Source organism: Macaca nemestrina, chromosome 5, assembly GCF_043159975.1.
Source record: "Macaca nemestrina isolate mMacNem1 chromosome 5, mMacNem.hap1, whole genome shotgun sequence".
Classification (NCBI taxonomy): Eukaryota; Metazoa; Chordata; class Mammalia; order Primates; family Cercopithecidae; genus Macaca; species Macaca nemestrina.
The window spans coordinates 30,753,216-30,772,670 of NC_092129.1; the positions used below are offsets into that span (position 1 = coordinate 30,753,216).

Here is a 19,455-nt window from a genome sequence, read left to right on the forward strand (position 1 = left end):
TGAGTGATTTTTCTATCCCTGTCATTGTTGCCTTTCTTTCCACCTCTCACAATGTGGGCAACTTGAGATAAGTTGCTTCATCTCTGTGTGACTCAGTTTTCCCATGTATACAGTGGGAGATACCTATTTTTTAGTGTTATGATTAGGATTAAATGAGTTAATGCAGGTGAAGTGTTGGAACAGTGTCTGATGTGGAATACTCACTGATGTTAACTTTTTTATTTTGCTAGTTTGCTGAAAATATGTTAGTTTATTTCCAGTTGTTAAAATTACAGACCAACTCCTGACATGGTGCCCGGTATGGGTTTTCAATCTATTTTATATCATTCCTCTTTATTTTTTAATTTTTAGTTTTTGATACAGTGTCTCCCACTGTTGCCCACTCTAGAGTGCAGTGATGTGGTCATAGTCATGCATGCTATGATGCATCATAGCCTTGATGTCCCAGCCGCAGGTGATCCTCCTGCTTCAGCCTCCTAAGTAGCTGGGATGACAGGCATGTGGTACCGTGACTGGATTAAAAAATTTTTTTCTTTTTGTAGAACGAGGTATTACTATGTTGCCCAGGCTACATTCCTCTTTAAAGTGGCATTATATAAAATTATATTTCCATCTGTTCTCAGAATATCTCTGATCATTCACACACTGTAGTCTATAATTTTCTACCTGTATCCCCTACCCTGTGTTGCTCAGTGTGTTTGTTTTTACACAACTAATCTTTGGCTTCTGGCTCACTGTCCTGTGTTGGGAGACCATGTAGAGACTTTGGTGTTTGCCATTTCCATGCTCACAGAACTCATCAGTACAACAGATAGAGACACCTGGTACATAGAGATGGAGGACTCAGCAAAAGAAAGTCCCATTTTCCATAGCCCTCATTTTGGCTTGGAGCATGATGAATGTTACACTGGCATAGTTAGGAGGTCCATCAGTTCAGTTCAGGATATTATAAGCAAAATCAAATATATTGAGCACTTTGATCTGTGATAAGCTCTGTTTTAGTTTTGTGTATCTGAGAAAATATATCCAACTGGAGGTGGAAGAGAGAAAGATATGAAGAGAACAACAGAGGGGTCTTTGGTCTCAAGGAGTCTGCACTCTTGCTCGATGTGATGTTCAAGGTGTCAGGGAGAAGTATGCCTTGAAAGATAGTAATTGACACCTACATCAAAATTCATTGGATACAAAACCCTTTTATATATGTAATATCCTTTAATCCTTCATCACTATTATTTGATTTAATCCAAAGTTTAACTAAGTTTTGCAGAGGTTAAATAACATGCCAGCAAGCTGTCCAGCCAGAATGTAAAGCCAGAAGAGTCTTCTAACTGTAGGGTGTGTGCTCCAATGTGCTTAGAGAAGAAGAATGTGATAATGGATAAAACACAGAAGTTCCTTTTACATTTCACTGGTTTTATTGTTAGTCTGTAGTACACTTCGGATTCTCCAAAGTGGTACACAATTTTCCAACTTTGAATTTTTGACAGAGTCATGATTTAAAGCTTCAAGCATATGATTATGAGATGGTGGTTCTCAACATTTACCACAACCGCCCAGCAAACCGCACAGCAGTAAACTCTCAAGATTTCTTCCAGGAGGGTAGAGGGAATTTTCTCTACCATCCAACTCCATGGGAAAACATTAGCAGTGACAAATGACTCTGGATGAATGCTTCAATCTGAGGTAAATATGAGCCTTTGCTCCTACACATAAGAAAGGCACCATCGGAGTATTCTCTATGAATACATTAGAAAGACATCATCTGACCAATTTTGGTTATTATCTATTAACCTTCAGGAGAATTTCTATAACTATGAAGCAAGCAGTGGGAAGTGTTATTGCTTGGAACCAAGTCTATTTATGTTGATATTTATAGATATTTGCATTTATTTTCTTTGGCAGATGTAGACAAACACATTTCTGAAAACCACTTTGTCTGTGGAAAAACGAAGCAGAATATACTTTTAAAAAATCTACCACAGAGAAGATAATAATAGCTTTCATGTCTGAAGACAACAGACAGGCATGAAATACAAGAATTATTTTATTCTGGACAAGAGAATTGGTGTTGTAGCAAATTTGGACCCTGTCACAGTCTGGATAACTCTTAGGTTTAAAACTTCCACCACCATAGACCTCAGTCCACAGAGGAGATAGCTGATCTGGGGCTTAGCAGTATTGGCAGGGTGGTGCATTATGGGATTTAGCTATAGAGTGTTTGCTCCCCAAAGAGAGAACTGCAGGAATTTTAAGAACTTGCATCAATTCCCCTGTGTAGAACAGTATGTCTAAGTATATTTCAAGTAAATCCTCAACTCAACACATAAAGCTGCAGTTACACCACGCCTTTAAAAGGAAATTAGAGCACAGAAATGAGGCCAGACTGCCCCTCCTGGAGACAAATCCCCTGTTCATCTCTTCAGTTGCTGTCAGTCTTTAAGTATGTTCACCTCCTGTCCCACCAATTCCACTACCACATCAGTTTCAGGCTCTTGATTTTTTCTTCCAGGCCTCAAAAGGCATGTAGCAATTTATATATTTTTTTAGACATAGTTTTTCTAGCAAATTAATTCAGATAACAATGCTTTTTGTGATGAATTTTAAAACATTGATTATCATTTCTTTTGTTTTTTTTAAGAAAGTCCTCAAAAATGGTCTTCAAAGGGTAGATTTGCTCTGATGAGTATGATATAAAACCTTAGCCTTTGAATAAATACGATATGCCTTGCTGGCATAATAACTAGGTTACTTGGATGAGGATGCATACTAATTAGGGCAACTTAATGGCATAATGACTAGGGTCATTTATTCATGGTTGGCTGTTCTTCAAATGTAATTTGGAAGAGAGTGCCAACACATATCCATTCTACCTGGTTCAATAGAGACAGTGAAATTCCACAGGTTTATGGGGAAAAATAGGACAACACAGCTAATTTTGCAAATTTGCAGTTAGCAGTTTTCTATTTGATACCTACAGTTTTTAATGGTTTTAGCTCCAAACATGTTAGAATTAAACCTCATTGCTTGTAGAGTTTAAAGATAGCATTATCATCTATGTGTGTATGAGGTGGCAACAACTTTGAAGACAAACATAAGGCATAGGTGGCACAGGTTCAAGGACCTGTCACTCTGTGGACTCACTTCTGAAATGTTCCATTGCTTTTGCTCTTAGTCATCTCGTAGATGCATTTTGAACTATCCCAAGAAAGTGAAAATGACCCGAAATTATTCAAGCTGTGCTTTGGTGTTTCTCCTGTTGACCTTTGCCTGTTACTCGACTTTGGTTAAGTAAAGAGCTATGACGTGGATATCCTATTATTTCATATTCTGGCCTAGTCCTATATCTATCTCAATGTATAACTTTCATGCAGTCTTACTGTCTAATGAGTGCTAGTGAGAATTATATATCACAGGTTTGAAATAAGATCTATTTTTATTTTTGAAGAGTAATGACCAATATGCCATTCCATCTATTTGACTGAAACTGATTGCAGTAGTAGATTATATTCTCTCCAAAACAGTAATGACACCATGACTGTTTTTAATGACTTCCAACATAGGAAGAAAAACTTAGAACTCAGAACTCAGGGTGGGTGTGGTAGAAGAATTATCATATAAAATCCATATGTTTTAGAGTTGGCTGTGCTGTAGTAGAAGAGCTCAGGTATGTTTTGGGTTAGTATAGTCCCTCAAACAGTTTCTTTCAAATGTTTTCTTTCAACCAAATCTGAAACACATTTTGCCAAAACCTTTTTTCCCTTAATTTTTAAAGGCATGTGTATTTAAAGGGACATTTAATCCATATGTTTTGGCTCATTTACACTTAACTCATCAAGATATTGTTTTTAAGAGTTATTTGAGCTCCACAAAACCCATTTTGTAAGTCTTTTCTTCTGCAGTACTAGGAAGTTGTGTTTTGCTGGAAACAGAAATTGAACCCACAAAATAATTAAGTACGGATGAAAATTGAGAATGTACAAGGTTTTTGAGGGCCACGAAACTTAACTTAGAAAAGCATGTTATTATCTTGCAGTATTTTAGTTACTTCTAGACACCAATATGCTTTAGCCAAGATACTAAATTAGAACATCTTTTAAATCTTTATTTTGCAGTTAAATGTCTAAATGCTTATTTCCCAAAATACCATCTTTAGCGTAATGGATAAAAGCAAGGTTAAAAAAATGAGCCTATGTGAAAAAGTGAGCTCTAAATTTCTTTTGAGGAGGTTGATGCAGAGCTATGATTTTGAACCTTCAGTGTGCCTTTTTTCTCCTTGCCAGACTTTTCATGGAATTCTGCCTGCTTTGCTCATAAAAGTTCCTTCTGCTGTTTCATGAAGGTAGGTAGCTACTGCTACACAGGATCTCACTGTGTCTACATCCTTAGCACCTTCAGAACCCTCAGATATTTCCTGCTGGGTAGAAGGATGGATCTTGGGAATTTATTAGACAATATAGTGAGATTTCCCTTCTGTCTTGTATTTCTCAGGAAGATTGGTATCTGAGGATATTCCTGGAGAGATCTCAAGAAAATCAACATATGCTTTAGATAGAGCAAATATAGACAATGTCCCTGAAGAATTAGGAGAGAGATAAAGCCCTTCAGATCAGCACTGACCTGAAGTTATATTCTCATCATTTCAAAGAGAAGTTGAGCACCTCTGAAATAACTTTTGTCTATTGTACCTCAATATCTAATGAAAATAATTGCCCTTTCTCAATTAAAAAAATTACTGCAACATTTTCCACAGGCCCCAGAATTCCTTGGGCAAAGCTTCTGTAATGAATTGAGTTGTTGATACTCCCCTTTTCTCCTCATATTTGGGTATATATCTGAGTAAAAATCAATTTCAATTAGAAAACTTAAGAGTAAAAAATTAATAAGATTTTTATAGTTCATAGTAAAATATAAAAAATGTGTTAGACAATATTTAGTAAACAAGTAACAAAATGGCAGTAGTAAAGCCTTATATATAAATAATAACATTAAATGTAAATGAACTAAATTAGTCACTTAAAAGACAGAATGGCTGAATGGATTAAAAAATAAGACCCAATTATATGTTGCCTACAAGAAACTCACTTCACCTGAAAAGACATACATAGACTGAAAGTGAAGGGATGGGAAAAGACATTTCATGCAAATATAAACCGAAAAGAATAGGAGTGGCTATACTTAAATCAGATAAAATAGAGTTTAAGTCAAAAACTGAAAAGAGAGACAAAGAAGATGATTATATAATGATAAAAGGTCAATTTAGCAAGAGTACATATCATAGTAAATAGTAAATACATAGTAAATACATATGCACCCAACACTGAAGCACCCATATATAAACAATATTAATATATAACAAATATATAAACAAATATTAATAGATCAAAAGAGAAAGATAGATTACAATACAATAGAAGTAGGATACTTCAACACCCCACTTTTGGCAAGGACAGATCAGTCAGAAAATCAACAAACAAACATTGCTGTTTGACTATATTGTAGATTAAATGGACTTAACATACTTTTAGAGAACATTTCATTCAACTGATACAGAACACACATTTGTTTGATTACCACATGAAACATTCTTCAGGACAGACCCTATGTTAGGCCACAAAACAAGTCTCAACAAATTATAAAAAGGTCTAAATCATATGAAGTATATTTTCTGACCACAATGAAATAAAACAAGAAATCAATAGCTAGAGGAACTTCAGAAACCATACAAATACATGGAAATTAGGCAACGTGCTCTTGAACAACCAATGGATTAATGAGGAAATTAAGAAGGAAAATAAAAAATTTTGAGAATCAAATAAAGACAGAACACAATATACCTGAACCTATGAGATACAGAAAAAGCAGTACTGAGGGAATTTTATACCAGTGAATGCCTACATCCAAATAATAAAAAAAAATTTAAAAATTAACCTAACAATTCACTTCCAGGTTACTAGAAAAGCAAGAACAAATCAAACCCCAAAATAGTAGAAGGAAAGAAATAACGAAGATTTGGGCAGAAATAAATGAAATTGAGACTAAAAGAAAAATACAAAATATTAACAAAATTAAAAGCTGGTTTTGAAAAAATAAACAAACGGACAAATCTTTAGCTAGATCAACTAAGAAGAAAAGAGATAAGTTCCAAATAAATAAAATCAGAAATAAGAAAGGAACATTACAATGGTTAGCACAGAAACACAAAGGATCATTAGAGACCATTATGAACAACTATATACCAAAAAATTAGAAAATTTAGAAGAAATGGATAAATTCTGAACACATTCAACTTACCAAGATTGAACCATGAAAAAATAGAAAACCTAAACAAACCGATCATGAATAATGAAATTAAAGCAGTAATCTAAAGTTAGTCATCAAAGAAAAACACAGGACCTGAAGGATTCACTGCTGAATTCTACCAAACATTTAAAGAAGTACTAATACCAATTATACTAAAATTATTTAAAAATTAAAGAGCAAGGAATACTTCCAAATTCATTGTATACAGCCAGCATTAAGCTGATACCAAAACCAGACAAAGACACACACACGAAGTAAAACTACAAGCTAGTATCCCTGATGAACACAGAAGCAAAAATCACCCCCCCGCAAAATACTAGCAAACAGAATTCAACAACCTGTTAAAAAGATCATTCTCAATGATCAAGTGGGATTCACCTCACCGATACAAAGATAGTTCAACATATACAAATCAATAAACACAATACATTATGTCAACGGAATCAAAGAAAAAATCCATGTGATAATTTTTATAAATGCTGAAAAGCATTTGATAAAATTCAACATCCCTTTATGATAAAAACCTTCAACAAATTGGATATAGAAGGAATATACCTCAACACAATCAAGGCCATATATTACAAGCTCACAGTTAATATCATACTGAAAGTAAATATTGAAAGCCTTTCTACAATGATCTGTAATAAGACAAGGATGCCCACTTTCACCATATGTATTCAACAGAGTACTGGGAATCCTAGCCAAAGCAATTAGGCAAGAGAAAGAAATAAAGGATATCCAAATTGGAAAGGAAGAAGTCAAATTATTATTGTATGTGGTTTTTTTTTTTTTTTTTTTTTGCAGAAGACTTGATCTTATATTTGGAACAACCTAAAGACTCTAACAAAAAACTCTTAGAACTGAAAAACAATCTTAGTAAAATTACAAGATACAAATAACATACAAACATCAGTAGCATTTCTATATGCTAACAGAGATCTATCTGAAAAAGTAATCAAGAAAATAATTTCATTTACAATAGCTACAAAAATATCAAAATATAAATTCAACCAAAGAGGTGAAAAATCTCTGCCAGGAAACTATAAAACACTGATGAAAGAAGTTGAAGAGGACATGAAAAATGGAAAATATCCCATGCCATGGAGGATAAAAATTAATATTGTTAAAATGTCTATACCACCCTAAGTGAACTACAATAAAAATACCAGTGACATTCATCACAGAAATAGAAAAACAATCCTAGAATTCATATGGAATTACAAAAGACCTGGCACAGTTAAGGCAATCCCGAGCAAAAAGAACAAAGCTGGAAACATCGTACTACCTGATTTCAAATTATATGACAAAACTATAATAACCATAACAGCATAGTATTGGCATAAAAACAGAGACATAGACCAATGGAAGAGGATAGAGAGCGCAGAAGTAAGTGCATGTATTTACAGTCAACTCATATTTGACAAAGGCACCAAGAATATACACTGGGGGAAAAGGACAGTCTCTTTAATAAATGATGCTGGGAAAACAGGATATCCATATGTAGAAAAATGAAAAAAAAAAGACCCCTACCTTTCATCATGTACGAAAATTAACTCAAATTGGATTAAAGACTTATATGTAAAATCTGAAACTATAAAACTAGTAGAAAACATTGGGGACATACAGGACATTGGACTGAGCAAAGATTTTTTTGGGCAAGACTTCAAAAGCACAGGCAACAAAAACAAAAACAGACACATGGTATTACATAAAGCTAAAGAGCTTCTGAACAGCAGAGGAAATAATTAACAAAGTGAAGAGACAACCTACAGAACAGGAGAAAATATGTTCAAACTATCCATCTGAAAAGGAATTAATAACCAGAGTATGTAAGGAACTCAAACAACTTATTAACAAAAAAGCAAGCAATCAAGCAAGCAAGAAAAAAATCTGACTTAAAAAAGAGCAAATGATCTTAATAGACATTTCTCAAAAGTAGACATACAAATGGCCACAGGTATATAAAACAATGCTCAATATCACTAATCGCCAGGGAAATGCAAATCAAAACCACAATCATGTATTATCTGATTGGCTTTATCAAAAAAGACAAAAAATAAATGCTGGCAAGGATGCAGAGAAAGGAGAACACGGGTATGTTGTTGGTGAGAATGTCAAGTAGTACAGTCATTATGGAAAAGAGTATGGAAGTTCTTCAAAAAAACAAAGATAGTACTACTATATGATTAATCAATTCCATTGCTGGGTATATGTCCAAAAGAAAGGAAATAAGTATGTGAAAGAGATACCTGCACTCTCATGTTTATTGCAGCAGTATTCACAATAGCCAAGATATGGAATCAACCTAACTGTCCATCAACAGATGAATGGATAAAGAAAATATAGTGTATATACACAATGGAATATTATTGAGCCGTAAAAAAGTTAATGAAGTCCTGTCATCTGCAGCAACATGGATGGGACTGGAGGTCATTATAAGTGAAATAAGCCAGGCACAGAAGGACAAATAATGGATGTTTTGAATCATAGGTAGGGGCAAAAAAAAGTAAATATTATGGATACAGAATAGAATAGTAGTTACCAGAGGCTGTCAAGAGAAGGTGGAAGAGGATAAAGATAAGTTAATGAGTACATAATATAGTTATGAGTACAAAAATTAATTAATTGAAGGAATGTGTTCTATTATTTGAAAGTAAAGTAGGAAAATTATAGTTAACAATAATTTATTGTGTATTTCAAAATAGCTAGAAGAGAAGAATTTTTTTTTTTTTTTTTTTTTTTTTTTCTTTTTGAGACGGAGTCTCACTCTGTCACCCAGGCTGGAGTGCAGTGGCCCGATCTCAGCTCACTGCAAGCTCCGCCTTTCGGGTTCACGCCATTCTCCTGCCTCGGCCTCCCAAGTAGCTGGGACTACAGGAGGACGCTACCTCGCCCGGCTAGTTTTTTGTATTTTTTAGTAGAGACGGGGTTTCACCGGGTTAGCCAGGATGGTCTCGATCTCCTGACCTTGTGATCCGCCCGTCTCGGCCTCCCAAAGTGCTGGGATTACAGGCTTGAGCCACCGCGCCGGGCCAGAAGAGAAGAATTACAATGTTCCCATCACAAAGAAAAGATAAATATTTCAGTTGATGAATAGTTCAATTACTCTGACTAGATCACTATATATTGTATATGTATATTAAAATACCATGTTCCTCAAAATGTGTACAACTCTGATATATCAATAAAAATACAATAAACTCCAGCCCGGGCGACAGAGCGAGACTCCGTCTCAAAAAAAAAAAAAAAAAAAAAAAAAAAAAAAAATACAATAAAAGTGTATTATGAATAGCTGAATATCTGGTAATACAAATAAAAATCTTTAAAATCTTAGTCTGAACACTAGAGAGTAAGTTTTCTTTCTTTCTTTTTTTTTTTTTTTTGAGACAGAGTCTCGCTCTGTCGCCCAGGCTGGAGTGCGGTGGCACGATCTCCACTCACTGCAAGCTCTGCCTCCCGGGTTCACGCCATTCTCCTGCCTCAGCCTCCCGTGTGGCTGGGACTACAGGCACCCGCCACCGCGCCCGGCTAATTTTTGTATTTTTAGTAGAGACGGGGTTTCACCGTGTTAGTCAGGATGGTCTCGATCTCCTGACCTCGTGATCCACCCATCTCGGCCTCCCAAAGTGCTGGGATTACAGGCGTGAGCCACCGTGCCCGGCCATAAGTTTTATTTCTTAACAGACTTTTACTACAGACAGTCAAGTTTGTCATGCAATATTAATGGAGTGTAATGAGTTTGATAGGGCAGTTCTATGTACGTGCTGTCTTCCCTTTGAGAATGACTATGAATTCTTTTCTGTCAACATTGCATATAGAGAATATTAATCATCTGAAGTACACATGGTGGCTGTACCTGAGGTAAGATGTTCTGGTGTCAATAAATGAGTCATCATCAGAGATTTACATTAAATTCTTGAAAAGTTTGCTATTATTTTTAAGGCAAATATTTAATTTGGGAACAGAGGTCCATCTTTCTGAATATTTGAGGCTTCTAAAATGTACAAAAAGGAATCTGTTTAACATTTCTGAGAAATAAAGAGAAATCCAATGATATAAGAGTCTTTTCTGAAAGCATTAAAAATTTTAGTTATAATCTTGAATAATAACTTTCAGTGTTTTATCACAATGAAAGTATTTCATTGACCCAAATTAATGGACTGTTTATTACTTCTATAATGTAATGCTAGTGAAGTTGTAGGGAAAATTATATATCTAGCTATGTATTTGTATAAATATATAAACTTTCTCAATATCTGGCTTCAGTAGTCTTACATTTTATTTATTGAAATTTAAAAACTTTAGTAAATCAGTTCTCATAAATATTAACCTAGGAAAACAGTAAAGTATACTTAGCAACAAGGTTAATTTATGGACCTACATTTGATATGCCCTTTTATTTTCCTGGTTCAGTCTCTGGATTAAGTAATAATTCAAATTTTAAGAAATAATATGAAGTTATTCAAATAAATATAGAAGTAGTTGAAACTATTTTTTGTATATTTTAAATTTTATTAAATTTAAATAGTAAAACTAATACATATATCCAGACTCTAAAATAAAAATACTATAGGTATGGCTACAATCTCCTTTGATCATTACCATGAATCTTGATCCTTTTTTGAGAAGTAGCAACAGCATTTAATTTGATGTGTATCTTTTCAGAATATTTTATTTTTATTTATGTAACAAATATATATAAATATCTTTTCGAGACTAAGTCTCGCTCTATTGCCCAGGTTGGGGTGCAGTGGTATGATCCTGGCTCTCTGAAATCTCTGCCTCCCAGGTTCAAGTGATTCTCCTGCCTCAGCCTCCCAAGTAACTGGGATTACAGAGGCTTGCCACAACACCTGGCTAAGTTTTGTATTTTTTTGTAGAGACGGTGTTTCACCATGTTGGCCAATCTGGTCTCGAACTCCTGACCTCAAATGATCCGCCCCCCTCACTCTCCCAAAGTGCTGGGATTACAGGCATGAGCCACCATGCCCAGCCTATGTAACAAATATTATGGCCACATACTATCTATATTAGTTTTTTTTTTTTTTTGATGTGTGTGTTTTAAAACATAAATAGTATTTTAATGTATGTGCTTATTTTTAACTTCTATTTGGCTGCTTTGCTAAACTTTCTAATGTGAACTCTAACAACTCACAAGTTTATTTCTTAGAGTTTTTTTGGGTAATTATTATATCATTTGCAAATAATGATAATTTTATCATTCTGATTCTTATATCTCATTTTTTATTGTCTTGGATAGACAAGGGTGGTGCAGAAATGCTGGATAGATAATGATAGTATTTTGTATTATTCCTTACTTTAAGAAATTACTTCTAATATTTTATCCATTAAGTATGGTACGTATTACATATTTCCACTAGTGACATTTATTAGAAGGTTTTTCTTCTATTTCTAATTTCAGAAGATTGAAAATGAGGCATTAAATTTTAGTCAATACCTTTACATTACTTGGTTTTTGTCTTTTGTCTTTAAATATAGAGAATTGATAGGTTTTCTAGTATTGAACCATCCTTGTATTCCTGGGATAAACCCAATTTGGTCCTGATGTGTAATTAAAAAAATATATCCCCATATCTGATTTGCTAATATTTAATTCAAGGTGTATATGCCTTCATTTACAAAAGTTATTTGTCCATGATTTCCTTTCTTGTGCTTTCTCTTGTTTTGGTATTAGTGCTATATTTGCTTATCTTTGTCTTTGCTCTGAAAGGTTTATGTAACACAAAAATTATGTGTTTTTTAAGGATGTGATAAAATTCACAAGCAAAATCTTCAGTTGGGTGTCATTTCAAGTATAGTCTTTTCTGTTAGCTTAATGTATTCAGTGGTTACTGATGTGTGTGTTTTAAAAATTCTTCTTTGAGCTGATTTTGATGATTTTTCTAGAAATTTGAACTTTTTCGCTAAGTGCTCATCTAGGTATGCTAAATTTTCAACCTTAAAATGGAAGATTCATTATTGCTTTCCCACTTGCCAGAGGCAGAGAAATTGTTCTACTTGCCAAGTTAATTTTAGCTTTCCACCAACAAAACAACTGACAGAGTATTTGTATTATATACTGCTTTAGTTTTTGTGGTGTCTCTCAATGAAGTCACTTATTTTGCAATCAAATAATTATAGGAAATTTTGCTTTTAAAAAAATCAAGTGACAATGTATTTTCATAATGACACCTTCAATTCCAGAATTCAGGAATCATATAATTAAAAAATGCTTCTAATTTTCTTAAACTGTGTGTTTCCTCACCAGTAAAATAGAAAATAATAAATAACAATCTCATGAGGGTAGTTATGTTAAAGTACATAATGACTCTACTGGCCTTCATACATTTGTGTGTGTTAAGTTATAGGGATAAGTTTTTATTAACATATGCCCTTTGCTTTAGGGAAAATGTACTTAGCAAACTGTGTATTTGAATAAGATAGTTTTCCTCCATGTGTAAGTAATTATAATTGAATCTGGGGCTTGGACTATTTCTAGTCATCCTAATTAATTAGCAGGATAAAGCATAAATTGACTATTTTGTCTAATTTTGGTTATCAAACAAGTGGACCTGTCAGCTTAACTAAAAACAAAATGAACAAATAATTAAGTGATTGCATGTAGCTAGTTATAGCTTTAATCAATGTAATCAGTCAAATTAGTTAGTCAAAAGTGTTTGTGTTTTCACGTACATGTTAAATCAATGAGAATGATTTTGTTGTCTTACTGCAATTGTAGGAAAGTAGCAGGTTTGAATATATCATTCAAGCATGAATATATCATTCAAGCATGAATATATAGATTGTACTGCTGTTGCAAAAATTAAAATTGGCAGAAAGACAAATTTATCTACTCCAAGTCCACCAAGCCTGGCAGGCCAGTGAAAGTGATGTGAGAAGAATGGTCAGGAGAAGAGGTCAAGAACCTGAACTATATATCCTGTTAAGTCTAGGACACAGTTAACCAACTCAAATCTGTTATTTTGGTAAAGGAGATTATATATGGTGTACATTCAGTATCAGCTGAACAACCTCTCTTTAGCAACATTTGCTCAGTTCTGGCCTTTATCTTTGACCTTCTTTGCAAGATATTCATAAATGCCTTTTATTCTAAGCATAAGTGAAGTCAAGTCTGGTTAATTAAATAATATTTTCTTTCTGACAGTGTTGCATTAAGACTTCACTATTTCAAGACTTTGTCTCAACTGTCCTTGCCATTTTCTCGTCAATTTTAAAGTATTTCCTTCTCTACCAGGGAAAGTGCTTCCAATTTCTCCTCATAAGAACATTTGTCTTACTGTCTTAAAATTTCAAATCAAAGACATGGGTTAAGTGACTAGAGGTTTGTGTCCCTTTTATACTCCCTTGCATTATTCTCCTCAATAAAGTTAAACTGTGTCACACAGCAATAAAAGTACATTTTTACTGATGGAGGTTCCAGACTTTTTGTGATTAGGAGATTTTTCTGTCTTTTATCTAACTATTCATCCCTGGAGAAGAAGATGTATGATACATAGTGAGAAGAAATAATATACTGGAGAGAGGAGGGAAGGAGTGATTAAGAAAGTCATATTTGCATTGTTTTATAGAGCAAGGAGCAGACCTTTCAGCCCAACAACTCCACATCCTTGAGAGATGCTCCTACCAGAGTGGGGCACAAATATCAGATATATTGTGATTGCTTTCATGGCATTTCGGTTTGATTTCTATTTGTATTATAATTTCTGAATATCACTATCACTTATTTTATTTTTAAATAAATGAGTGGAATTGTCTAAATGACTTAATTGTAACTTTTGATTTGCAGGTAGAAATTGTGTTAAGAAATAACAGAAAGAACATGAATTTATTGTCAGAAAACTCAGGTTGGAATTTGAGCTGTGCTATATTTTAGCTGTATAAATTTGATGAAGGCATTCACAATTTCTGAATTTTAGTAGACACACCAACATGAAAGATAATATTTATCTCATCAGGCTATTGTGAAGATAAAATAAAATGTTTTTGTAAAGCACTAGTAAGCTGTCTGACACCTAAGAGAACTTTAATGTCTATTAATTCCTCTTTTGCTCAATAGCTATATTAACAGTGCTGAGAGCAAGGAGACTCCTATGTCCCAAGCTCCATTTCTCAGAAACTATCTGACCTTGGTAGTTTCCATAAATGCTCTGAGTCTCAATGTTCTAAACTGTAGAATGAGAAAAAGTATCTGTTCAAATAAAAGGTCTGTCTTAGAGAAATTTTGTGAGTGTTAAATGAGAAAATAATATGCAATAAACTTTGAAAATTATAGAGTGCTAAAGATATATAAGCCATTTCCTTTAAAAGAAAATATTAATTCAGGCACTAATGTTGTATACATTGTGTTTTATCTCAAAATCAGAATAAATAGACATTCAGGAAAAAAGAGTTCTTAATATTTTAACACATATTTCCTTGTCATGTTTCACCACATTTATCCTTGGTCATTTTTCTAAGTCCATGTGTAAATAGGACTCCAAAAAATAATTTTTTTCTGACTATTAACATTTGTTATTTTACAAATATAATTGTGGGTCACTGAAAGGCCCTTAGCTTCCTAAGCAACAACTAAGAGTAGCTTGAATCTTCTCCTAGAAACTATATATACATTAGGGTATGGAGAATATTGGGAGTTTTATTTTGAATGAAGATAAATGGAAAATTTTAGGTTGAAAGAAAAATGAGGTTACTCATTAAGATCAAATAAAATTAATAAATATTATTTTTTGAAAGTTAATACTCAGCTAAAAGAAAGGTCCCTTGACAGAATAAATTTGCTTGAGTTGCAGGTTTTCTTTTTCTTTTACTTTTTGATAATTTCATCAGATTTGGAAAAGAATTAAGAATTGTCTCTGTTATTGTTATTTAGACTTTTTCTGAACAATAGAACTAATTTACCAACACAGAAGAAACATGCTAAATCACTGACCATAGCCCTTGAAAGGAAGGGTTTGGTTTTTTAAAAAAATTAAATCAGATCCATAAGTTTGATAAATTTCAGCCTTTTTTAAATAATTCTTTATTTTTGTGAAATTGGAACAACTCATGACATTGCTTTATGTAACCAAGTGTTGCTTGGCTGCATACATAAGCTTTATGCTGATAAGTGGGGAGTCTGTTATAATGCTTAGAAATACTTGGAGTTAGTGTCTGGGCTCTAGGATGGGGCCACTTGACTCACTGTGATCTGAATTGGAACACACTGTTTTATTCCACAGCCATCTAGACAGAAGCGAGGACAACAATTTACCAGTTAAAGCAACAAAGCAATTGAGGTAGACAGAAAGTAATTAGTTTTTAATGATCTTTTGGAAGTCACATGAATAGATTGATTTCTGTTTTGATCTTGTTTGAATTAATAGCTGCTTTTTTGAGTCTTCAATCCCACTTGAGCATGCATTGTTTCTCCATTTCACGGTCTGGTGCTCCTGAAGTTTAGGTTTTGCTTGGCCAATTGTTCCGTTTTGTAAAGCTCAGACCAGTGTTTTTGTGTTCTTTAGCTTTAAACATTGCTGTGGTGTTTTCCTTTTATTTCTATAGCTGTTTCCTCTTGGGAATTTGATGGGGCTATTATCACTTCCACAGGGCTAACATCCAAATTGGAGGTTCTTATTTGGAAGCTAAAATTGGAAAAAATTGGCGTGAATTCATTTCTCACTAAAACCGTAACCCAGGCTCCGTGTTCCTTGGGAAGAGCATTTTCTGCTCTTGTCCTGGTTGCTGCCCAGACTTTTTCTTCCCTCCTTTTTGGATTATGTGAGTTACTTAGAACCAGCTAATGAGGGCGCAGGAAGCAGTTTGTATGGCCGGTGCCACTGTTATGACTAAAAAGCTTTTCCCCAAAATAAATAGTAATTTGCTTCTCCCCAAAGCTTTGCAGACAATGAATGACAATATCCCTCATTTTTGCCCAAACATTGTCCCTGTTTTTCTTATCAGACAGATGTCTACATCCCTTCACTCTGCTTCCCTCTTGCCCATTTGATTCTCAGACACTCTTCCTTGTCAGGAAGGTAGGAAAGGCTTAATTTCTTTTTAATTCTCTCTTGTTTATTTGTTTTTGATAAATCAAGCTATGCATGTATGTTTTTATAAAGTTAGTTTTTGAGAAGATGTGGAAGATGAATAAAGCCAAATTCCTACAGAGAGGTTTTCAACATTTTAAAACAGACCTCCTGATTTTCCTATACAATTAAGTTCTTTAATATATGACTTTTTAATACTGTTGTGCTTTAAAATAATTTTTCACTTAAAATGATCACCTTTCCATGCCAATAAATGTAGATCTCCATCCTAATTTTTAAAGACGGCCAGTAAAAGTTTATATCTCTATGGTCCTAGACATTAGGGTGACTACAGGAAGAAAATAGATGTGATTTGAAAATAGAGACGATCAAATAAATACCATTTACTAAGTCCTTCTAGAAAGGAGAAATGAGAAGAAATGGTTTGAAAAGGTCAAAAGGAATTGCAACCTGGTGTGAATCAACAGATTTTAGAACACTAACCAAACACTACACTTACATTAAGTGTGAATGAGCATTTTGGAACTTTAATAGATTGGTGCTGGGATGCTGAATCTCCACCACGCCCCACTCCCTAGGACAGAGGAGGGAAGTAGAAAAAGAAAGAGAGCGCAGGGACATGGTAGAAAATAAGATGCAGGAGCCACATTGGGAAAGAAGGACAGAGAATGCTGGACTAGCAGGTTGGGAGAAGACAGAGAAAAGGAGAGGGGGCTTCTGGATATTTACAGCCAACATTCCATTTAGTGTCAGGCCCCCAGTGGAGAAAAGACAACTTATCCTTGTCATAGCCCTGGCTGCACTGCTGCTCCTCTTGCCAGGCATTTTGTTCCCAGAAGGGGCTCCCCAGTATTGTAAGGAGAAGGTGGGAGAGGGGGAGAGAAGGTCAGTAACGGCTTCCATGGTCAGCACCTTAGTCGTTTTCAGCAGCCATTTCAGGGTTCTTTAACAGCCTTGTCACTTGATCTACTCTGTCTGTTTACTTCTCTCTGGATTTCCGTTTTACGTTTTGTATAATTGGGTGTCTCTAGCTCTCTATTTCTCCCATTTAGCTGAGCTAAAATTAAATTTTAAAATTTTGTTTAAGCTCCTTTTCTATGTTTTATATCACCATTTTGCCCTCAACCTTTTACTTTCTACAGGTTACAAATCTGATATTTTAAAAATAAGTCTCCAGGTTGACCGAAGGTTCATATTAATCCATCACCTTTGTGCTTTTAGTATTTCATTGGCCGATATCCCACATGATTATTTTATCTCATACATTTTATTTCATGAAGATATATGAATTTGGTCCTTTTGCTGAATCCTGGAGAACTTAGCCTTCAGGAAAAAGACAAAATGATTGCCTTCTTCCAAGTCAGTGACTCAGTTTGGATATACATGATGGGAAGTGTGCATCTGCCAGTGACCTTTGGGATAATATGGACTTTTGGCATTTTTCCAAAATAAGAAAGCAGTAGAACAGTTGTGTCTTGTTTTATGAATTCAGTCTCATTCATAATCCAGTATATTGGAAATTTCCCACCTTTTCCAGCAGAAGTTGTCTGGCTCTAATACGGACACTGAGTATCCTCATCATGAGACATGGTTTGTGTAACACTCTGGCCTATTTGCTCCAGAGGGAAAAGTAGCAGTAGGATTAGGTGATGGATTCAAATTCCAACTCTCTTCCTCTATCGAACTGATCTTCTAACTGTAGTTTGGTTTCTTGATATGTTTAATGAGGTTTTAATAGCGTCTACCTTATAGGATTGTTGTGATGACTAAATTACTTTTTTTTTTTGAGACGGAGTCTCGCTCTGTCGCCCAGGCTGGAGTGCAGTGGCGCGATCTCGGCTCACTGCAAGCTCCGCCTCCCGGGTTCACGCCATTCTCCTGCCTCAGCCTCCCGAGTAGCTGGGACTACAGGCGCCCACAACCGCGCCCGGCTAATTTTTTTCTGTATTTTTAGTAGAGACGGGGTTTCACCGTGGTCTCGATCTCCTGACCTTGTGATCCGCCCGCCTCGGCCTCCCAAAGTGCTGGGATTACAGGCGTGAGCCACCGCGCCTGGCCTTTTTTTTTTTTTTTTTTTTTTTTTTTTTAAGACAGAGTTTCACTCTTCTTGCCCAGGCTGCAGTGCAATAGCATGATCTTGGCTCACTGTAACCTCTGCCTCCTGAGTTCAAGCAATTCTGCCGCCTTAGCTCCTGAGTAGCTGGGATTACAGGTGTCTGCCACAATGTCCGGCTAATTTCTTGTATTTTTAGTAGAGATGGAGTTTCACCATGTTGGCCAGACTGGTCTTGAACCCTTAACCTCAGGTGACCCACCTGCCTCAGCCTCCCAAAGAGTTGGGATTACAGGCGTGAGCCACTGCGCCCAGCCTAAATGACGTTTTATTTGTGCTTAAGTTCTCCATAAGTAGTAACTACTGATACTGCTAAATTATTTATATTGTTTCTACTAATAGTGATTATTAGACATAATGTCAAGATGCTCATATTCTGCTTAGTGGTTAAAATAATTAGGCATTAATTACCTGGAGGATATTGAAGTGCTAAACTGTATAGTGATGGTCATATTTTCAATCGTAGGCTCTCAGGTTAAGGAAAGATTTAAGCAGTTCAGCAAGTGGGGATAAGATGACCTTCCTGAAGAGGTGAGGATTGAATTGGGCCCGGAAGACTGGGTAGAATTTAAAATACACAAAAGGGAATTTAAAGTTCAAGAGAGGAGGTCAGGGGAGAAAAAGTATGAGTAGGCATGTAACAAAAAAGTATAGAGTTTTAGATCTATTTTTGTGGATTTTTTCATTCTCTCTTCCCCCCTTTTATTGGTATCCTTTTATGAAATCTCATTTCATTTTTTAGCTGTTACCTGTGCCAAAATAATAAACATTCTTATAATGTCATGTCACTTTAAATCTCTAAGAATCTTGGCTTACTATTCAGCTGTTGCTTTGAAAGTGCACAATTCTGGAATTAATTCTGGGGAGCTATGTTTATAGAAGCTCTTATGTTTAGGAAAATTGAGAGTTTATATTCCTAGAGACAACATCAAATTGCTAAGGAAAAGCTGCATTCCACAAACCAGGAAATACAATCTAGTGTTCATGACGGCTGTT

The 19,455-nt window shown here is 34.9% G+C and overlaps 1 long non-coding RNA gene across 1 annotated transcript; it reads left to right on the forward strand.

Annotated features, from left to right (window-relative positions):
• The first annotated feature begins 1,491 nt into the window (after nucleotides 1-1,491).
• On the forward strand, nucleotides 1,492-7,023 carry LOC105465557 (uncharacterized). Its single transcript, XR_977611.3, has 3 exons — nucleotides 1,492-1,683; nucleotides 4,281-4,339; nucleotides 4,489-7,023. It is a non-coding gene; the product is annotated as an uncharacterized lncRNA (long non-coding RNA).
• Nucleotides 7,024-19,455: the final 12,432 nt, after the last annotated feature.